Source organism: Dromiciops gliroides, chromosome 1 (assembly GCF_019393635.1).
Source record: "Dromiciops gliroides isolate mDroGli1 chromosome 1, mDroGli1.pri, whole genome shotgun sequence".
Lineage (NCBI taxonomy): Eukaryota > Metazoa > Chordata > Mammalia > Microbiotheria > Microbiotheriidae > Dromiciops > Dromiciops gliroides.
The window spans coordinates 107,960,524-107,983,535 of NC_057861.1; the positions used below are offsets into that span (position 1 = coordinate 107,960,524).

At 41.7% G+C, this 23,012-nt stretch overlaps 1 long non-coding RNA gene across 2 annotated transcripts; it reads right to left on the reverse strand.

The window, feature by feature from the left end:
* Positions 1 to 202: 202 nt before the first annotated feature.
* On the reverse strand, positions 203 to 21,099 carry LOC122737249. Of its 2 annotated transcripts, none has more exons than XR_006354240.1 (3): positions 21,056 to 21,075; positions 18,736 to 18,823; positions 203 to 310 (listed from the first exon to the last, which is right to left on the reverse strand). It is a non-coding gene; the product is annotated as an uncharacterized LOC122737249 (long non-coding RNA). The 2 variants fall into 2 exon arrangements; XR_006354239.1 differs by lacking the exon at positions 203 to 310 and adding an exon at positions 17,594 to 17,699 and having other exon boundaries at positions 21,056 to 21,099.
* Positions 21,100 to 23,012: the final 1,913 nt, after the last annotated feature.

Sequence of the window (23,012 nt, forward strand, 5' to 3'; positions counted from 1 at the left end):
TACTGCTACAGCTGTTCCTGACCTTGTCAACATGATAGACCTAGTTCCCAGGCAAGTGGTATGGAATTATTGATCTCAGCAATGCTTTTTTTTTTTCATTCCTGTGGTTGAAACTAGTCAGGAGCAGTTTGTTTTTACTAAGGAAGGATTTCAATATACCCTTACTATCCTTACTTAAGGTTTACTGGAACTCTTCATATTGCCACAGTTTGGTGGGCAGAAGACTTGAACAAGGTCCCACTTCCCTGAGGGCTTGGATGTCCTCCACTCTATTCATGATGCAATGTTGACTAGGCCAATGAGGCCAACCCTATAAAGGAATATACTTCGTTAAAAAAGAGATTTGCCAATGATGACACATGGAAATAAATGATAGAACCAGGAACAGAACCCGGATCTCTTTGTCTAACATTGTCTCCACAGGAAAGGTGTGACTTCCCTTCGTAGAGGGGGAAGTGATTTCTTCAAGTGAACATTGGAAGTAAGGGGCCCCTGATTCCACCTACATCACACTACAAAGAGACTATTTCCTCTTGCCCCTTTGCTTTCTAACACAAAGATGTTCCTCTTGCTTCATTTTCCCACCTCAATCAGTACATTGTGAAAGCCCAGTCTGTTCCAGAGAACCCCTCCTATGACCATGTGACATCCTATAATCTACTCCTTGCCTTTGCTTTGGGCTGAGCCCAATGGCCAGAATTCACTCCTTCCTCACCTTTTTCCTTTTAGAATCCATAGCTTTCTTTAATCAGCTTAGGCCCTTTTTTCATTCTCGCCCCTACCTCCCCATATACTTCCCTCTCAAAACTATCTTATATTTATGTGTATTTGTTCTATACATATATGTGTATATGCATATATAGAGAACCAGGCCTAGAGTCAGAAGACCTGAGTTTAAATCTGGCTTCAGACACTTATTAGGGGTATGACCCTGAGCCAGTCACTTTAACCCTGTTTGCCTTAATCACTGGAGAAGGAAATGGCAAATCACTCTAGTGAGCAAATGACTTCATCTTTCATTGTCCTCGGATACTTTTCTAAGTTCTAAGAGCAGGTGTCAATAAGCATTGGTGGGGAGAGATTCTCACTGGGAGTTCCTATACCAGTGAAATTATAAAAGGCAGTGGGGAATAATAACAGCTAACATTTAAATAGTACCTTCTATGCATTATGTATTGTACTAAAAACACTTTTTATAAATATTCTCCTCATTTAATTCTCACAACAACCTTGCAAGGTAGATGTTGTTATTATCTCCATTTTTACAAATGAGGAAACTGGGGTTAAGTGACTTACCCAGAGTCACATAGCTAGGCTAGATTGCAACTCAGGTCTTCTTGATTCCAGGCCTGGCACTTTATTCTACTATACCACCTAACTAAAGGATATATGGGGTAAAAAAAAAAAACAACTTTAATGAGCTTCTAAAAAGCATCACCAAGTAATAAACTTCCCACGAAAAGGTTCTAGCTTAATTTATGTTGAGAATTTCTTCACTATTTTAGAAGCACCCTCCTCTCTTCTTTCCTACTTCCCCATGCCAGGATATAATCTCCCTAAGACAAGGACTGTTTTGCTTTGACTTCGTTTCCCCAAATAGTTTTTTTCCATTGCTAGACAGTTGATAAATATTTGTTGAATTAAATTGATGGATTTCTGAATGTCTGTTTCAATTGGGGTTTCACTCAACTTGACAGGTTTGGGGTTTTTTTGCTTTTTAATATTTTGGTTAGTGTATTTCAATAAGATTGTCTCCTTCATAATTCTATATTTTTTATTTTGCACATTTAAAAACTTTAATTCTGAAAGGGAGCCATCCATAAGTTTCACTAGATAACAGAGGGGCCCCAACACACACCCTAAGAAAGATTAAGAACCTTCTGATTTAGTGTAGTAATCTGGCATAGGGACATGACCAAGGTGCTACCACCTCCTTCCCAGTCTCTCCTCCCCTTCAAGGATCTGAATATCACGTGTTCGTTCTTTCTCTCTCTCTCTCTCTCTCGTCTCTCTCTCTCTCTCTCTTCTCTCTCTCCTCTCTCTCTCTCTCTCTCTCTCCTCTCTCTGCTGGAAACATAAGATCAAGGGCTTGCTTCTCTCTCAAATTCTCACCAGCCCCACCCCTGAAACAGGGGCTGATCATTCAATAATCAATCTCCACCAATGAGGAAGTCTCTCCAGCTTATTACATTAGAGACTTGAAGGAATTAGTCAAATCAGTCAATAAACATTTATTAAAACACTTGCTATGTGCCAGGCACTGTGTTAATTTCCCTTTGGGTGAGATCTGTCACCGTCTCTTGGCTGAGCTGAGAACTTTCATTCCCAATGGGGAGAAATGATTCACTGTGTTTGCTATTAATTTAGATAATTAGTTTATTTTCTAGAACAAACAAACAAAAAAATAAAACCCTGGTTTAAATGGAATACTGATTTATCCCCTTGGTTTGAGAAACAGCTCTGTGGTGAAGACCAGAGGTGAACTGAGTGACCTCCCAAGGTTCCTGACAGTCCCTGGGAGTGGGGACAAAGGGTACATACAAATCTGAAGGTCCCAGTAATTGCCTGGTTACTCTCTTTGTCCATTCCCAAGCCCATCAGAGGGGTTTCAATCCCTTTCCAACAATGCTGGTACACAGTTGAATAACTCCCTTTAGAAAGCTGTCCTTTAGTACTTGTAAACCAGGACCCTCATTCAGAACAATGATGAAATTGAAAGGGGCCAACATCACCATCTGCAGTTGTGCTAAGCAGAAGTGGAGACTTGGCTACTCTAATATCATTGATATTCATCATCATGCCTAGAAGCGTTAAAACTAGGGAGGGGGCCTTAAAAATCATCTCCCTGGGAGCCCCTCATTTTATATATGAACCAACTGAAGGTCAGAAACAGGAAGGTACTTGCCGGAGATCCCACAGTGAAATGTTAGAGGAGCAAGACCTTGGGAACCAATGTCCACTGACTGGCAACTCCAAGCTTCTTCTGATATGGTCCAGAGCAAAGGGCAAATCGACCAAAGCATGGAGTCAGAGGCTGCCTGGGTCAGAAAGATAGTCCCAAGCAGAACCCCCCACCTCGTCGGGTTTTAGTCTTGATGGCTGTCTGATTATGATAGCAAATGGGTCAGGAAGAAATGACTCACAGTTGTTTAGATAGTGGTCTGTCATTCTAGCAACAAGGCCCCAACAAGGGTGAAGAAAAGGGGCCCCTTTCCTTTAAAAAAAAGTTTATTGATTTGAGTCCAGAAAATACTCACTCGTAGGATCTTAGATCTAGAGCTGAATGACCTCAGGAGCCATCTAACCACCCTTTCATCTACAGTTAAGAAGACTGAGGTCCGGGAGATTAAGGGACTCGACTTACATCCCCATGGGGGCTAGGTATTTGAACTCAGGTCCTTTTTTCTTTCTCCTATAACTGTGCGCTTCCACACTACCATGCTAAGACCATTCGTTCTCTTTTCCTTCCTCTAACACCTGATGTGCAAAGTTTTAGCCTGCATATGCCACACAAACATTCAGAGGCATGTTTGAGCTCCTTTTCACTATTATAAGGGGATTTTTTTGGGGGGGGAGGATTGTTGTTGTTTTTTATTTACCGTTTTGTGTGTCCTGAACCCCTTGGGCAGTCTGCTGAAGCCTATGGATCCCTTCTCAAAATAAAAACACAGCTAAGTGACAGCTGCTCAGACATTTACTAGCTGTGTGATCCTCGGCAAGTCAGTTAACCTCTGCCTCAGTTTCCTCCATCTGTAAAATGAGGATAATAATAGCACCTGTCTCCCAGTGTTGTTGTGAGGATCAAATGAGATCATATTTATAAAGCTCTTAGCACAGAGCTATATAAGTGCTATAAAAACACTGGCTATGATTTTTTAAATATTTTAACTTATTTGTTGTTATTTTTTACATTCTTTTCTTTTTAAATTTTGAGTTCCATTATGGAAAATGCTTCTACATCCAGAAAAAAAACTATGGAATCTGAATGCAGATCGAAGCATGCATACTATTTTCACTTATGTTTGTTTTTTTAGTTGTTGTTTCTTCTTTCTTGTGGTCTTTTTTCTCTTTTGGTTCTGATTCTTCTCTTACAACATCACTAATGTAGAAAAATATTTAATGTGAATGTAATGTATAACCTATATCAGATTACTTTCTGGCTTGGGGAGGGGGGGGAGGGAAGGAAAGATAGGAGAAAAATTTGAAACTCCAAATCTTACAAAAATGAATGTTGAAAACTATCTTTGCATGTAATTGAATAAAATAAAATACTAAGAAAAACAGCAAACAAACAAACAAATAAGTGAATGAAGGGATGGATGGATGGATGGATGAATGTATGGACAAATTGTGAGTTCCAAATTCTCTCCCTCCCTCCAACCTCTCCTCCACCCCACTAAAAAGGCAAGCAATGGGCAGCTAGTGGCGCAGTGGATAGAGCACCAGCCCTGGAGTCAGGAGTACCTGGGTTCAAATCCGGCCTCAGACACTTAACACTTACTAGCTGTGTGACCCTGGGCAAGTCACTTAACCCCAATTGCCTCACTAAAAAAAAAAAATAAATTAAAAAAAAAAAGGCAAGCAATAAGATATCAGTAATATGTCTGAAACCATGAAAAACATATTTCTATATTAGCCATATTGCCAAATAAAAAAGCAAGAAAAATAAAGTAAGAAAATTGTACTTCAATTTGCACTGAGAGTTCATCAATTCTCTCTCTGGAGGTGGATGATAGCCATGATAGATATTAAATGAAAAACATGGGTATGAAAAGGCAATTAATTATATCAAAATAGTTATCAAAATGTTTTAAAAAACAAGTTCCTTGACCCTGCAGTTAAGAACCCCTGACCAATATTTGCCCTTCAGTGCTCTAAGACAATCACAAAAGGACTCTCCCACTAAAGAATTGTGTAATTTTAACTTAGTCACTTCCCCTCTGTGCTCAATTTCTGCAAACTGAGGGGACTAGAATAAAACATTGTAATAAAACAGCTGTAATATTCAGGCGACAGTGGAGTACTGCATTCAGACAGAATGACCAAAGAAATCCTTAGTTTCAAATTCCACCTCAGATGCTTTACTAAGTGTGTGACCCTCTGGGGCAAGTCAACTTAGCCCTCTGTAAGCCTCAGTTTCCTATTCTGTAATTAGGGATAATAACATCAGTCCATTTTACAGGGTTATTAAGAAGGTCAAATGGAGCCATTGCACATAAAAAGTTTTGCAAACTTTAAAGAGCTATGTAAATATTAGCTTCTGTGATTCAGTCAGAGATGGAAGGGAACTCTGGTATTCATAAGATACTCATTCTGCCTTCCTTTGCTCGCCCTTGACCCTTTCACTAACACTCCGACCACCCTTAATCATGCCAGAGAATTGTCTTTTCTATAGTAACCAAACCCAAGCACCTGCTTCTTCTCCCTTCGCTCTTTCCTCATTCCTACCCTCTTCCTCTTTTCTATTCTCTCTCCCCTTTTCTATAAACTTTGCCTAGGTCCTTACTTCACTAACTATTCCATTGACCTGCATGTGCAAGTTTTATTCATTAAGCAAGCTAAATTTGTCTTCAATAACCCTTTACTCCTCATTTCCTCTTTCGGATTCCCTACTGCTCTATCCTGAAGCAATTAATGCCTTCATTGTGCCCCCCCTGACTCCCCTGTAGGTTTCCAACCACTTCCAGGTTGCTATCAGTTCCTCAAGCCTAGATTTTTTTTTCTTCTCTAACTCACCCTCTTTCCCCCTCCACCATCCCCCCCCGCCCCCCTCAAAACTCGCCCCTCCTAGGTTATTACTTCAGGCTTCTTCCTAGGGATAGAAGAGTTCATTTAGTTAACTCTTTAATTCACGTGGAAAATCATATGGGGATAATGGCTTAAAATGTCACACTTCTGAAATAAGGTATTTGCATTTTAACTAAGAAATTCTGGAGGCAATGCCCCCAAAATAAAGTATGGTAGGAATCAAAAGTGCTGAGCGGGCTTCTTCTTCAATCCTCCAAAATGCCTATGATTTAATCTGTGGTGCTACTCACCATCCCTCACCCTGACAGATGTAGATGAAACTGGTTGGTTTGCATGAGTTGCTGGTGGCCAAAAACTCATCACCCTGTAGCCAATTACTAATGTTGAGCTTGTTTCTAAACTTAGGTTTGCCCTGAGTCTGGGTGCCTGTTCCTCTCCTCCTACCACAATGGGTCTCTCTCTTCTCCGGTGTGGAGATTTCTATGGGATCAGAAATCTGCCATTCAGTCATTTCATATCTAGCGTGGCTCTTTTGTTATTGTTCTGAAAACTGGAATCCTTTCCACGGAGAAGAGGCTAGGACCCAGGGACACTGCTAGGACACTGCAAGGCTAGGGGCACCTGGACTCTTAATCCTGGTCTGAATTGTTTTCCGAGGGTGTGAGCCTGTCTCCAGGAGTCGCCCCTGACCATGCTTGTACTAACTCCAGACACCCTCCTTTGTTTCTGGCTCACACCATTGCTAACTCTAAGCCAGGACACTGACTCCTTCCACGTTTTTCTTCACCACACAGTCCCTTAACACCTGTTGTAGGGCCCCTGAAACGATGCTGGTCACAATCCATTTCATGTGGTTTCTAGTTATCTTATTATGATTTGCGGAAGGATATTTTTGCTTCTTAGAATATTGTAAAGGCACAGGAGGTAGTGTCAAGTAAAAAGAGAGCTCATCCAGTTCACCTTCTTTTCCTGAACACAGAAAGTCTTCATTTCAAGCCCCACCTCTGACCCATATTGGTTTTGTGACTCGGGTAAAGTCACTTCCTCTCAGTCTCTCTAGACAACTCTCCAGAAATGTAAGTTTCAGAGAACTGCACTGATAGAAGGGGTTTCTTCACCTGGGAGTTCCCATAACCAAGTAAATCAAAAGTCTACCCAACCCCTGGAGAGCTAGGTGGTTCACTGAATAGAACGCCAAGCTAGGAGTCAGGAAAGACCTCAGTTCAAATTCTGGACCTTCAGAACTATTTACTAGCTTGCATGACCCTGAACAAGTGTCACCTAATCCTGTGTTGCCTCAGTTTCCTCCTCATTTGTAAATGAGTCTGAAGAAGGAAATGGAATGGCAGAGCTCACTCCCAGTATCTCTGCCAAGAAAACCCCCAAAGGGGGTCACAAAGAGTCAGACACAACTGAAAATGACTAAACAACAACAAAGGCTTTACCCCTAACTGATATACTTCTCCTGGGAGTATAAATGAATGGATGTCTACATAGCTATATTAATCATTGAGAACTTTTACCCATGTAAGGATCTTTGTATATTAGAATTTTATTCCCCTCTCCCTTATAGAATGTGAATTTGCATTCACAAAGGGGAAAAGCCAAAAAATACATATGTAAGTCCTGTAGTCCTCTCTGAAGAGGATAATCCAATGCTACCTGGAAATTTAGGATTGGCTGCTACCTGCATCGTTTTAATTGCATGTTGCTATGCCAAAAAGATCATCCTATTTCCCCAATTATAACTTTATGATTAATTGTCTATATAGGGCAGCTAGGTGATGCAGTGGATAGAGCACTGGCCCTGGAGTCAGGAGTACCTACCTGAGTTCAAATCTGGCCTCAGACATTTGACACTTACTTGCTGTTTGGACCCTGGGCAAGTCATTTAACCCCAATTGCCTCACCAAAATAAATAAATAGTTCTATATAAAAACCAAGTGGCCTGGAGAGCACTTGGGATCATAGATAAGATGCTTTCATATCCCTTCTTGTTAGCCAATCTTGCATAAATGAATAAATATTCCAATCTCATACTCTCATTCTCTTCAATCAATTATGACATTTCTCTACCTCCATCCACATAGTTTGCTCCAGCAAGTATCCTTTCTCCCCCCTCCCATTTTCATTTCCCTTCTTTATGTGTTTGTCCGAACATCCCCCATTAGAATGTAAGTCTCAGGGCAGCTAGGTGGCGCAGTGGATAGAGCACCAGCCCTGGAGTCAGGAGGACATGAGTTCAAATCTAGCCTCAGACACTTAACACTTACTAGCTGTGTGACCCTGGGGCAAGTCACTTAACCCCAATTGCCTCACTTAAAAAAAAAGAATGTAAGTATCTCATGAGGGCAGGGACTGACTTATTTGCTTGTATTTGTATCTCACAGGGCTTGGCACAGTACCTGGTACAGAGAAAGTGATTAATAAACATTCTATCTAGCTAACTATATCTATCTACCTATCTATATCTATCTATCCACCTGTCTATATCTGAGCATGTAAAGCAGGCTCAGTAGATAGAATGCCAAGCCTTGAATTAGAAAGACTCATCTTCCTGAGTTCAAATATGGCCTCAGACCCTAGTTGTGTGACCCTGGAAAAGTCACTTCACCCTATTTGCCTGTTTCCTGTAAAATGGGCTAAAGAAGGAAATGGCAGGGCAGCTAGATGGCGTAGTGGATAGAGCACCAGCCCTGGAGTCAGGAGGACCTGAGTTCAAATCTGGCCTCAGACACTTAACACTTACTAGCTGTGTGACCCTGGGCAAGTCGCTTAACCCCAATTGCCTCACTAAAAAATAAGTAAATAAATAAACAAACAAACAAATAAATAGATAGATAGATAAATGAATGAATAAATGAACAAATAAATAAATGAATAAATAAATGAATGAATGAAAGAAGGAAATGGCAAACCACTCCAGTATCTTTTCAAGAAAACTCCAATGGGGTCATAAAGAATGGCACAGGGGACTGAACATCTATATCTATTTATCAGTCTACCTATCTATGTCTAGCTATATCTATCTATTTATCAATCTATACACATATTTATCTACCTATCCTAGCTATCTGGGGCAAGAATGTAAAAGGGGGGGGGCAAACTAGGTGGCTCAGTGGATAAAGCACCAGCCCTAAGATTCAGAAGGACCTGAGTTCAAATCTGACCCCAGGACACTTGATACTTGCTAGCTGTGTGACCCTGGGCAAGTCATTTAACCCTCATCGCCCCTCAAAAACAAACAAACAACAAGAATGTAAAAGGGGAAAGCTTTTGGTGGAAAAAAAAAATGAGAGTGTGAATACCCAGATTCAGGGGATAGTTTTCAAGCATGTTTCTAGTGGTCTTTTCCATTTCCTGTAACTTGCCCCGACCTCATGTTAGTTCTGCCCTCTGAGGTCAAACAGAACAAATGTGATCCTCCTTCCTCGTGGCAGGCAGCCCTTGCATAGTTTAGAAGATAATTGTTTCACTTGTGTACATCATACCTCCACAAGGTTGTGGGAAAGAAGCCCTTCTACCTTCCAAAGGCAATGTGATCCAGGACAAGTAAGTTTTGGGGAGATCTTCCCTCCTCCTCCCCCCAGGTCCTAGAGAAGCTAATAGTTATAGAAATGGTGCTGGAATTAGAGTTAGAATGTCCTGTGTAAGAGACTTTCACAACAGACATTTACATACCTGTATGACCTTGATCAAGGCAATTCCTCTGAGCCTCATTTATCTCATCTATGAAATGGGGTATAATGAGATTTGTGGAGAGATTGTGAATGGAAAGCCAACCTCAGAGTCGGTAAGATCTGAGTTTGAGTTTCTTTCTCTGACACAGACTGACTCTATGGACCCTGGGCAAGTCAACTGACTCCCTCATGCCATAGGTTTACTGCCAGTAAGCTGCAGTGACGATGCCATTCTGTATTGCTACTAGCTCCAATTTCCTCACTTGGAGTTCCTTATATCATAGAAATAATATTATATCAGCAGATATAATAGCATGTCACAGAAAAACTAACCACAATAATAATAATAATAATTGCATTACCTAACTTATAGGATGATTGTGAAGAAAGGTGCTATTTTTAAAGTTATTTTCATTATTCCCCTGCATAGGACCTTAAGTTGTAGGTCCCCAATAAATACTCAATGATTGGCAAAGAGGCTGGTGAGCCCAGGCTGAAAAGGGTCCTTATGAGGGAGTCACCCTCCACCAAGGTAGAGGCATCCATTCTTTTCTCAAGCCCGGGAACTTTAGCTGGCATTGAAAACACACACTGGCTACCCCTCAAAACCTAGCTCAGCCCCATCATTCAGTCAGAGAGAAGCTGGTAGCAAAGACTTTCCCACAGAAAGCTCCTGAAAAGTTGAGACTGTTATGAGTTTGTAGAGGAAACCAGAGATTTCGCAAATGAAAACAACCCTCAAAAGAATTCTTCAACTGCTAAAGAAATTTGCTTTATTTGCATAATAAAAGCCACTTCTTCCTCCTCCCTCTCTTCCTCTTTCTCCTCTTCCTGCTCCTCCCCTTCCCACTCCTTCTCTTTTCTCTCCTTCCATTATTCTCTCTCCTCATTCCTTAGGACTTTCTAGATAGTAAGCACAGACTCCATACAAAACCTCATAGAGTTGCCCACAGGGCCCAGAACACCAACAAACCACAGCACCCAAGTGAAGCTAGACTAGCCTACAGGCCTTTCATCTGAAAAGGAACCTGAATGATGGGACGGATGGCTTTAGGCCCCAGCAAAAAGAGAAGGGAAAAAAGGAAGGAGGAAGCATGTGCATGCAGTTCTGACCAGGTACTACTGATTGGCATCCAGGTGAACATCAGGCCCAAGCACAGCCAGCTGGAGCCAGTTAGGTGACACAGGGCTTAGAGAAGACCCAAGTTCAAGTTCATATCTAGCCTCAGGCACTTCCTGACTGTGTGACCCTAGGCAAGTCACTCTTTCCACTTTGGTTCCCTTATCTATAAACCAGAAATAATAACAGCACCAACTTCCCAGGATTGTTGTGAGGATCAAATGGGATAATATTTGTAAACTACTTTGTAAACCCTAAATGATATATAAAGGCAAGATATTATTATAATTATTATTAGCTATTTGCAAAAGTAAGTTCTCAAAAGAAGATCATTTCAGGTGTTATGAAGGTCCATTTGCCCAAAAATATCTCCTCTATTGGCATACCACCAGGCTTGAAATGCTCATCATTAAGGTCATCCTTTTAAAGGTTTCCAAAATACTCTAGTTAAAATGAAGATATGTTACCTTAAATCACCGGTTCTTTTTTTTTGGGGGGGGGGGGGGCGTCAATGAGGGTTAAGTGACTTGCTCAGGGTCACACAGCTAGTCAGTGTCAAGTGTCTGAGGCTGGATTTGAACTCAGGTCCTCCTGAATCCAGAGCCGGTGCCTATCCACTGCGCCACCCTAGCTGACCCCAAATCATTGGTTCTTAACCTGAGGTCTGTGAACTTGCTTTTTTTGTTAATTTTTTGATAACTGTACTTTAATGGCTTCCTTAAGCATTTAGAAACATTTTTCTGAGAAGAGATGCTGGCACCCGATGGTAGGTAATGAATAAATGTTTGTTGAGTGACTGACTGACCAGTGTGGTGAAGTGGATTCATGGTATAAGAAAGGTTACGGAATCCCTGGCTCCTGGGGTTATCTTTAAGCCCGCCACCACAATAGAGTGAAGTTTGAGTTCTTTAATCAGAGCACTGTGCAAAGAAACCAGCACCATATGGAGGAGCAAGGACAGATTCTAAATCAGAGAACCTGGGTACAGATCCTGCATATCATGCTTATTACCCATCCAGTTGGTCAGTCAATCAACAAACATTTATCAAGCACCTACAATGTGCTAGGCAGTGGGGATACAAAGAGGCAATACTTTGGGCAAATAATTTAACCTCCTTGGGCCCCGTTTCCTCATCAGTGAAATAAGGGGTTTGGGAGTGAGTAGATTCAGTGGCCTCTGAGGTACCTTCCAGCTCTAAATGCTTTGATTCTAATGAATTATTACCTAATAATCAGCAAAAAAGCAGAAGGGGGTAGGTAGGATATAATAAAGGACAATTAAGTCATCATGGTGGCTCAGAAATTGGGAAAGTTCTGAAAAGTCTGATTAATGCAGTGACCAATGGTAATTTCAGAGAACTATTAGTGAAGCATGCCTCATGACTGTTGGCAAAAAGGCAGCAGATGATAGCTATTAAACGAGGCATACATTTTTAGACTTGGCCAATATGTTGATTTGCTTCCTTTGACGGTATTAGGACTTGTTAGTAGGGAGACTGGTTGAGAAATGACAATGACAATGAAAAGAGCATCAAAAGTGTTAAGGGCTAAAATTCTAGCTAGTCTGTCTAAAATATCCAATGAGTGGTCGCCAATAAATTATAAGCTTTAGCAAGAGTTAGACTTTTAAGCATTTATTAAGGAGAATAAGAATTTGGTAGAGAAAAAAAGGCCTAGATTCCTATCTATTAAAGGGAGAGCACATTTCTAGCTCCGCTCTCCACCAGAGTCCAAAGGCAAGAGTGTCAGACCGAGCGCCAGTCTCTTCCTTCCTCCTCCCACTAGCCCGCGTCGCTTCCTGATGCCAAAGAAAAGACAAAAGGTCTTGCCCTCAAAGACCTTCGCTTCATGGGCGGGAATTCTTCTACAGTAAGTCTCCAGCAGGTGGGTCATTCCAATCATTACAAAAGAAAGCATTTTTTAAAAAGAAAATTCTGGAGCATGACTCTAAATGTGTGTTTGGGGTCAGCTCAACCATACACAAATCAAATCTGAGGTTCTGACCAATTCAAATTAGAAGTCACTTACATTTTAGTACCAATTACTCTGCTCCCTAACACGACTGTCCCAAGGGAAATTTTGCTTGGGGCAATAACCCACTGACCATATACCTGCCCCTATCCTTAGAGATTCCTGGCTTTTTGAGAAAGGGAATTTTCAGCCTTCAAGTTGCTGCCCCTTCTGGGTAAGAAGCTAACCTTTCCCAGTCACTGAGGAGCTTAGAGCTGGAGGGAATCTTAGAGGTTGTTGAAACCAACACCATCACTTTAAATTTTTTTTTTAATTCTTTTTTTTTTTTTTTTAGTGAGGCAATTGGGGTTAAGTGACTTGCCCAGGGTCACACAGCTAGTAAGTGTTAAGTGTCTGAGGCCGAATTTGAACTCAGGTACTCCTGACTCCAGGGCCAGTGCTCTATCCACTGCGCCACCTAGCCGCCCCCAACACCATCACTTTACAGGTAAAATAACTTAATTCCAGAGGATTAAATAACTTGCCCAAAGTCACAGAGATACTAAGTGACAGAGCCAGAATTAGAACCTAATTCCTTTGACAAAAATCTGAGTCCTTTCCCTTGTGCTACAAAGATGCAGAAAGATTTAGACTGTCGTTTTATTGTGTATTTATTTGTAAAACACTATTTAGAAAATGCCCCTGATCAATAATTCTATTTAATTTATGTGCATAAACACACATCTTGTTTCACAACACAGATAATTTGTATTCTAAATGTGTTTGTGGGTGTGCACTTTAGTCCCTGAGAACCCTAGAGAGCTAGTCATTGCAAACATGTCCTTTCAAAGTAAGAATTCTACCACCACCACCCCCTCCCTGTTTTCTTTATCTGTCCTTGGTATAAGGAAGTCCCAGGAACTGAGCCAATGCAGGCCTCAACATTCTTGAGCCTGTGGCTGGACTGGCCTCTTTAGGCTTCCCCCAGACCCTCTGCAGCTCCAGTTGCTACTAAACACCTCTGAAATTGGGAACACTCAGTTTCCTGGGGGGCCTAGTATAGGAGGAAGATTTCAGGGCCCCAAACATGAGGCCTGGGAGCTCTAAAGCATAGGTGTCTCGGGTGGCTGTCTCAGTAGATATATGATACAGTTCTATTTAATTCAATAAGTCTTTATTTTATTTTCTTTTTTGCGGGGCTATGGAGGGTTAAGTGACTTGCCCAGGGTCACGCAGGTAGTAAGTTGTCAAGTATCTGAGGCTGGATTTGAACTCAGGTACTCCTGAATCCAGGGCTGGTGCTTTATCCACTGTGCCACCTAGCTGCCCCCTCAATAAGCCTTTATTAAGAGCTTACTATGTACAAGGTGTTGTGCTGGGTACTGAAATAGCCCCTCCCTTAAGGAATTTACCTTGTGATGGAGGGATCAAACCTGTACATGGACAAATAAATACAAAATGGAAGAGATCAGGACTGGATCTTTAATTCCCTTAATATAGAGAGTTCTCTGGTAAAGAAACCCTCTCTGCTAATGTGGGTGTGCACCATCTTTGCAATTTACAGTTCTAGATGCACTAAGAGGTTAACAGTGACTTTCCAGGCTCACACTAAGTATCATAGATAGGACTTAAATCCATATCCTCTCGGCTTCCTGGTTCTACCCACTTTGTCACTCTTCCTCTATAAAGACTAAGGGATAAATGTGTTTTGTTTTGTTTTTTAATATTGAGGATAGGGCAGCTAGGCAGTGCAGTGGATAGAGCACTGGCCCTGGATTCAGGAGGCCCTGAGTTCAAATCCAGCCTCAGACACTTGACAATTAAGTGTCAAGTAAGTACTAGCTGTGTGACCCTGGGCAAGTCACTTAACCCCAATTGCCTCACCAAAAAAAAAATTAAATTAAATTTTAAAAAATTAAATATTGCGGAATTTAATGGGGGGAGCACTAACCCAAGGGGGGGATCAGGAAAGACCTCTAAAGGCAAATGTCACCTAAACATGCCTTTGTAGGCATTCCATAACTTCAACAGAGGCTCCTAAACTGACCTTTGCCAGCCACAGTGCCTTCTCTGTCCATTGCTCAAGCCTCAGAAACCCCCTTGCTCCAAGGGAGACCCAGTTTGGCTTATCAGTCCAGGCCACCTCGTTCCTTGGGCCCATCACTAAGGCAACCCCTGTTGCAACGGGGGGTCTTGTAACATTTGATTGCAAACCCAGTTAGGCAAGCTGCTTTCGTATGATGGGACTATCTTGAGTAAACAGCATCCTATGTACATGGCCCCTTGCTCAAGCCACTGAACATTGCATTACCCACTTACACACACACAGTTTTGAAAATGAAAACAGACTCACAGGCTTACGATCAGATAACATTTAACTCATTTAAGTTTGCATGGAGTGGACTGATAGAGGAAGGCAGAAGGGGATGGCGAAAGAGTTAGCCTGAGTTCCATCTAGACGGTGACTCTCCCATCAGCAGATGCCCCTTGAATGTTATGTTGTTCATAGAAACCTAGAATCTTCGAGACAAAATCAATCATTAATCATCATTTACCAAGCACCAAGTAGGTACCAGGAACTTTACTAGATTCTGGGCACATAGACAAAAATGCTAGGAGTTTCCTTCCCTCAAGGAGTTTATAGCTAAAGGGGGAAAATAATATGTACACAAATAAGTAAATAAATATGTTGTGGGTGTGGGTTGTACACAAATATAAGGTAACTTTGCCAACAGTGAGGGGAAGTAGGGAGAAATAGCAGCTGGGGATCAGGAAAAGCCTCAGATAGGAGGAAGCATGAGCTAAACTTTGAAGAAGGCTAGTAGCTCTAAGAGGAGATAGTGGTAAAGAGGGGGTGCCTTCTAGGAATGGGGGTTAGCCTATGCAATAATCCTCAGTGTATCTCTCTCAGCTCCAGGATCAAATATAAAATCCCATGTTTGGAATTCAAAGCCTTCCATAAATTGGACACCTCTTACCTTTCCAGTCTCCTGACACCTTTCTCCCCTCTCCCATATTCTATAATCCAACGACACTGGGGCTCCCTTGCAGCTCCTCATAGTCTACACTCTCTGTCTCCCAACTCTGGGCATTTTCACTGGCTGTCCACCATGCCTAAAATTCTCTGCCTCCTGTTCCACCTTCTACAAGAAGGTTTCCCTCTCCCTTGTAATGCTGCTGCCTTCCCTCTGAGATTATCTCCAATTTATCTTGCCTATATATTGTTTGAATATAGTTGTTGGCACGCTGTCTCTCCTGTTAAACTGTGAACTTCTTATAGATAGCGGCTTTCTTTTTCCTTTCTTTGTATCTCTAACACTTAGCAGAATGCCTGTCACATAGGAGAGACTAAATAAATGCTTATTGACTGACGATAAAAAAGGCATAGAGATTAGAGATGAAACATCATGAGTAAGGAACAGCAAATAGGTCAGTTTGGCTTGAATCTAAAATGTGTAAAATCAATGTGGAAAGATAGGCCAGAGCCTGATTTTGAACTGCTTTGAATGTCAGAGGCATTTTTAATTGGTCCTTGAATCAACAGGAAGTCACCAGAGCATGTTTAGCAGAACAGTTATGGGGTCACTCATATTCTCTGGGAACTCTCTTAATCCAAGAGAGATCCATGTGGTCCGGAGTTAGTCATAAAGCTTCTTGGAAAAGGTGGGCCTTGTCCTGGGCCTTGGAAATGAATGGCATGCCACTTGATAAAGAGGTGATGGACTTAAGATGCATAATAAAAATGCATTTTTAGATGGAACTGGTGGTCATTTGCTTTCTTTGACTATGTATATTGCGTTATTCATATTTTACTTATATTAATTACTAATTGTTTGTTGTAGGAGCTTTGTTTTTCTTCCCCCTCTTCATTTATGGATGGGAAAGGGACAAAGGGGATGAAGGAAGAAAAGAATACAGTGACCAAAAAAAGAAAAGAAAAAGACTCATTGAATCATTTTTTTTTAAAGGCAGACAAGAGAAAAGAAAGGAGCAGAGATAAGAAGGAAAGCTTTGGAAGTTATAAGTGGAACTTACACATTTAAAAGGGAAAAGCAAGTTATGCATAATAGAGATCTGTAGTTGTATTACAATCCTTTTTTTCTATTCTATTGCACATATGGAAATGACCATTTTATTTGGTGTTTATTAAATCCAGAGTAAAAATCTCTTATTTTTTTTTAAATGAGTGGGACTTAGAATGAGAAAAGGACTTCTAGATAAAGGGAATATTTCTAAGTGAGGTCTGCTTTTGCATGAACTTGGGCACCTGAGGCCTACTGGTCATCAGGGAGCCTACCAGAGCTGTTTAATTCCTCCTCCACCACCACCATCCCTTATCTTTAGTCTGAGCCTCCCAAAGCCTCCCCAGCCACCCAGTAAATAGTCAATGAAAGAAACTATAAAATACAATCACAAGATATAGCAAGGGACTTCTGCCCAGAATCCATTTCTACCAAATCCCATCAAAGATGAAAACAAGATAGCAACAATAATAACTAGTATTTATAGCATTGTTCTGAGGTTTTTTAAGCATGTCACAAGTGTAATGGGATTGATAAGGAGAAACCCTGTTCAATTTGATGTGTCCCCCACCCCCAATCAGCTGGACAAAATTGTAAAGTGTGACCCTTTGTCAGAAGGGGTACCTCCCCGGCACCCTAGCCCCTTGCTGACAAGTCCTTGGTGACTGAGCGTTACCCCCACAAGGACTAACAACAGAACTGGAGGGGAGCTTCAGTTCTTCATCCTGACAATGAGAATGGGCACTAAGGTTCCTTCCAGTTTTAAATCCATGATCCCTTTCAATCATCGCCCTCTAACAAAGGCATCATCATTCCCATTTTACAGATGGGGAAACTGAGACCTCATCTGTCCAAAAAAAGTCCAAGAAGAGGGGGATTTGACTAATAATCTCAATCACCCTTTCCAGATCTAAATCAGACCTTCCGTCCAACATCACCATCTGCCTTTTGGGACACTTCAAACTAGATGTGTCATAGGCACTTCAAGCACCTTAAGGGGATTCCCACCACCACCACCAAAGACCTACTGATGGACATGTACAAGAGTCACAGGTGTGGATGGATTGTAATCAGCAATCCTGAAGGAAGTATCCACTTGAATGAGATCCCAGATCCTTTAAGACACACACATGGATGGAGTTTCCAAGCAGATCCAGTCCAAGTCTCCCAGTGGACAAACTGTGAAGTGGATGGGTTGTTTTGCCAATGACTATATACAAGCTGAGATAGTGACAGCCTATAGAACTCTAGAGTATCTTAATAGAGCACAGTACAGTGCTAAGCTGGAAATCATCCCCTCCCGCTCCTAGAATAATAGAATCAATCCCCTTACCCCAATGTAGGAATACTTTCTACACATCCCCCACATCCAACCTCTTCTTGAATGTATTTAGTGATGGGGAACTCACTGCTTCACAAGGCAACCTTTCCTAATTTGGGACAGATCTAATTATTTTTAAAGTTCTTCCTTATCTAAAGCTGAAATCTGACTTCCCACAACTTGTTGTTCCTCATTTTGTCCTCTGGGGCCTAATCCCTTCTTACTAGTGACAACCCTTCACTTATCTGAAGACAGTGATTATGCACGCACACACACACACACACACACACACACACACCCCTTAAACCTTTCCTCATTCATGTTTAAGACCCTCATTCCTTCAGCCATCCTTACTAGCATTTCCTCCTCTGAACTTTGTAGCACCCTTATAAGAGTTATTTGCGGGGCAGCTAGGTGGCGCAGTGGATAGAGCACTGGCCCTGGAGTCAGAAGTACCTGAGTTCAAATCCGGCCTCAGACACTTAACACTTACTAGCTGTGTGACCCTGGGCAAGTCACTTAACCCCAATTGCCTCACTAAAAAAAAAAAAATAGTTATTTGTGAATCTACCTTACCTATCCTACTGGATTATAAACTCCTTGAAGTCAGGGATAGTATTTTCTGATGTTTGTCATGGTATGAATAGGGGAGAAGGTGGTCTTAGTTCAAAAGTCAGGATGGATCTGTGCATGGTTGGACTGGCCCAACCCAAAATTAAAGAACCATGTTCTGGTCTAAGACATTTAATATATATGTTGAATAACAACAACAACAACTCACATTTAGTAGAGTATATTTAAATGAGCTTTACTCCCAACAACCCAGTAAGGTTGGCAGTGAAAATATTATAATCCCCATTTTATAGATGAGGAAACTGAGATTCCATTACTTACCCATATGTCAGAGCCTGGCTATGTATCCAGGCAGGTCTCATGAATCTAGTTGAAGTAGTACATCTTCTTCTAAACCATGAGTTTAGTCCTAATGAAAGAAAGAAGTTTGCCATTTTTGACTGGTCTATCACACTGGTAGCTCATATTGGTCTTGTGGTCATCTAAAAACCCCAGGTTTTTTTCACATGAACAACTGTCATGCTTTAAGGATTCCAAACTGCTTTGCATTGAAGAGGCATGGGTTTGTGAAACACATGGTCTCTATCAGTGGGGTTCAGTCTTGGTGACCAGGCCAACTCATCTTATCCAAGGGTGTGCTGGCAAAAACAACTGGCTCTCTAGGAAAACAAAAATGTAAGCAGGACACACTTTAAATTTAACCTGCATTATCCACATTTTCTCCACCACTTTCTTAAGTCTAGACAATTAACAAAATATTAAACCAAGCCTTGATTTGTCATTTGGGGGGATTTCTGACTTGTAAATGCTCACACTGAAAAATTTAACCATCTCATCAGCTCCAGCACAGCCCTCACCTTTTTCTGCCTGACCCACTTTTGAGGCTATAAAATACAAGTTTCTGCCTTTCCTTGAAGGTGGCCACAACTGGGGTTCCAGAACCCCAGATCCAGTAGCCCAGGTCTCCTCCCACACCCCTCACCTCCCCCGCTCCAAGCCAACTCCAGGAGACAAACACCTTTTTCTTCCCTTCACCACAGCCCCTTTGTGAGTGCAGACAAGACTGACAGAACCAACTCACAGGAAGCTTTGGAAAACCAAGGGGGGAGGGGGAGTGGCGACTCCCACAGGAAACCTCTAAAGGCCACAGGAAATTAAATACTCATCCCAGCTGTGAGGCCAGCCTAGGTTCTAACCACAGGACAGATAGATACAAACACACACCACACCTCATGAGACCCCACTGCATTGCTCAGTCATGCCTGCAGGAGATGGTTTTCAAAGTGCCTCCCCCACCACCACCTTCTTGGTTAATTTTAACCCACACACTTCACCCCTGATTCATAAGTAAAACTTAGAGAAAGGCATACATAGGTAAAATAATACATAGGTGTGATCAGAAAACCCATTTGGCTAGTCTGGAAACAATGAGAATGAACTGAATTAAATTGAATTTATTTTAACTGAACTATATTGAATGCAAACAGGCTATAAATCAGCATTTGCTGGTTGAGAGTAATGCATAAATTACATGGAAGGTCAGTCTAAAACATCTTTATTTATTCTCTCAGGATCTTACTCTCTGCAAACGAACCTGATCATTTAATTTATTCCTCATCCTTCCTCACAGCTCATCTCGGGAAGCACCTCCACTATTGTCTTCCCTAATTCCCATCCTCCTCTATCCCACCCATTATTAATGCTGTCTTCATCCTCAAATTACTTTGTACGTTCTTATTTCTGTATATACTATATCCCTCCAGGAGAAAGTGGGTTTCTTGAGGGAAGGACTGATTTCCCTTTTGTCTCTGTATGCTCAAACTTTGGCCCAGGACCTTGATCATGAAATGGACCAGATTGGACCAGTGATTTCATCAGTGAAGAAGTTCCCCCTACACCTACTTAGATGGACCCCTTGTCTGCAATTTCTAGTCTGAGAGAGTGGCCTGGGGACATGGAGAAGTTTAAGTAACTTGTCCGAGGTCACACTACCAGACCCTTTTGCCAATGTCGGCCCAGCTTTCTATCCACTAGGCATTCTCTCTTTTGAACCCAGTAGAGGCTTAATAAAGACTGTTGAATGGGCTTGAATGGGTGGTTGTGTGGTATTTGTTTGTTTGTTTTAATCTCAGATAGCACATCTATTGGGTAGGTAGGTGGAAGAGTGGATAGAATGCCAGGCCTGGATTCAGGAAAACTCATCTGCCTGAATTGAAATCCAGCTTCATACACTAACTAGCTGTGTGACCCTGGGCAAGTCACTTAACCCTGTTTGCCTCAGTTTCCTCATCTGTAAAATTAGCTGGAAAAGGAAACTGCAAACCACTCTAGTATCTTTGCTAAGAAAACCCTAAATGAGGTCACAAAGAGTCTAAAATGACTGAACAAGAACACATTTAGTATAAAGGAGACTTTCTGAAGACACAAACCTTTAACCTATGTGGGGACCAATTTTTAATTGGGGAGTGCTAGCTAAGCGGCTCACCACAATATTGGGGCAAGGAAGGAGACCGGCAGCCTCCCTCAAAACAGAACAAGATTTATTTTAACAAGAACGAACTTTAAAAAAAAACACACACACAAACAGGATCAGTAGGATCAAGGGAAAGGAAATAAAATGGGGAAAGGGAAATTATACTACCTGGAAAAAATACCACCGCCAGGAATCAGATGAAAATACACAGCAGAACGCCTGTCGCTTTCCAGCTTCCACCTAGAATGCCCAATTCTCCTCCCCCAAACCTAGAAACACCCCACACAGCCCCAGCAATGGGATGGCCGCTCTGACAGTCACATGACTGCCCTCACTAGGCTTCCAATCATTATAAATTTGCCAGGCTCATGTAGGCCTCGTCGAGTGGTGATGATGTGAGGTGCCAGAGCCCTGGCAAGGGCTACAACCAGTGGTTAGAGCACCATTCAGTTTGTGGAGCCCCAGGCCAGTGCACGCGGAGGCATAAAAACCTCAAATAACAATTCTTTACACCTAGAAGTGATTTTACTACAATACGGAGATTTCAGGAACCAAAGAAGGTCAGCAGGGGCATGCTGGTGGTCATTTCATCACACACACCCCAATCATAGTTAGTAAGCAACTCCATCCCAATAGGCATTGACACAGTGCCAAGTACATGCTTAGTAAATAAATGCTTGTTGACCGAATGACTGACTGATTTCTAACTAAAGTATCCTTCAGCTCCAAGAAGAGCTTTAGGTTCTACTGATAGTAGCAGTTTAATAACTGCTCTTTCTTGAGAATGATGCTTTTCCGCTATCACTGAATGTGGGGAGCGTTAGCAATGAACCCAAGGAACAGTGGATGTTAGGTCTGGAGAAAAGAAGACCCAAATATTCCTAAATATTTATAGGATTCTCTCAGGAGGAAAGGACACATTTGTTCTCTGGGAATCCAGTAAGGAGACTTTGAACTAACAAGTAATTATAACAATAACAACTAACATGTATATGGTGCTTTAAGTGTCTGTAAAGGGCTTTACATAGATTGTCTCATTTGTTCCTCACCAGAATCCAGTGAAGTATGTGCGGATTATCATTCCATTTTATAGATTAGGAAACAGAGGCTAAGATTTCCCCACTGCCTAGTGTCTGAGGCAGGTTCTGAATTCAGGTTTTCCTGACTCCAAGTTCAGCTCTCCATCCTCTACACCCTAGCTTCTTAAACTGTAGGTCAAGACCCCTATGGGTCACATAACTGAATGTTGGGGTTACAAAAACTTGGCAATAGTAAAAGGTTATGTATGCCTATTTTATGTACCTATATACCTGGGTCACATAAAACTTTCTTGGGTGAAAAGGGGTCATGGGTGGAAAAAACTCAAACTCAAAATAGAAATGGAACATGTTGGCTTAGAAAGCAACAAATTAACATTATCTGCATCGCATTGTATTTTATTTATTTCGTTGAAATATTTCCCAGTTACATTCTGTAACTGGTTTGGCTTCTATTAAGAGAGTTTGATGCCTCTGCTGTAAACCACCTAGACGCCCTAAAAGCTGCTGTGTTGTTGTTGTTTGATCGTTCCAGCCATGTCCGACTGTCAGTGACCCCATTGGGGGTTTTCTTGGCAAAGACACTGGAGTGGTTTGCCATTCCCTTGTCCAGAAAAGTTACTATTTATGGCCACATATAAGGAAGGACTTTTGAGCAAACAATAGTGTGATAAGCAGCCTCTGGAAATCATGAGATCTACATCTAAGGAGATTTCTGATTACAAGTTTTATGAACAGCTGTCAGAAACCTTGTGCAGTGAGGCGGTGGGGTACTTGTGGAGAACACATGGGCCTTGGAATCGAAGGACTTGTGTTTAGGACCTAGCTCCCATATTTATTACCTGTGTGACCCTGAGCAAGTTACAACCTCTCTGGCGGTTGGTATTCCCATCTTTAAAAGAAGAAGAATAACACTTGCACTACTCAGCTCTCAGGGTTGTTGGGAGGAGAGCGAAGAACTACATTATAGTCACAGGTGATTTCTGCTTTGGGAAGGAAATCAGACCAGATGACCTCTAAAGCCCTTCGGACTTTCAGACCCTCTGATTCTGAGCTCCTCAGATTCAACGAATGAAAACTTGGTCCCT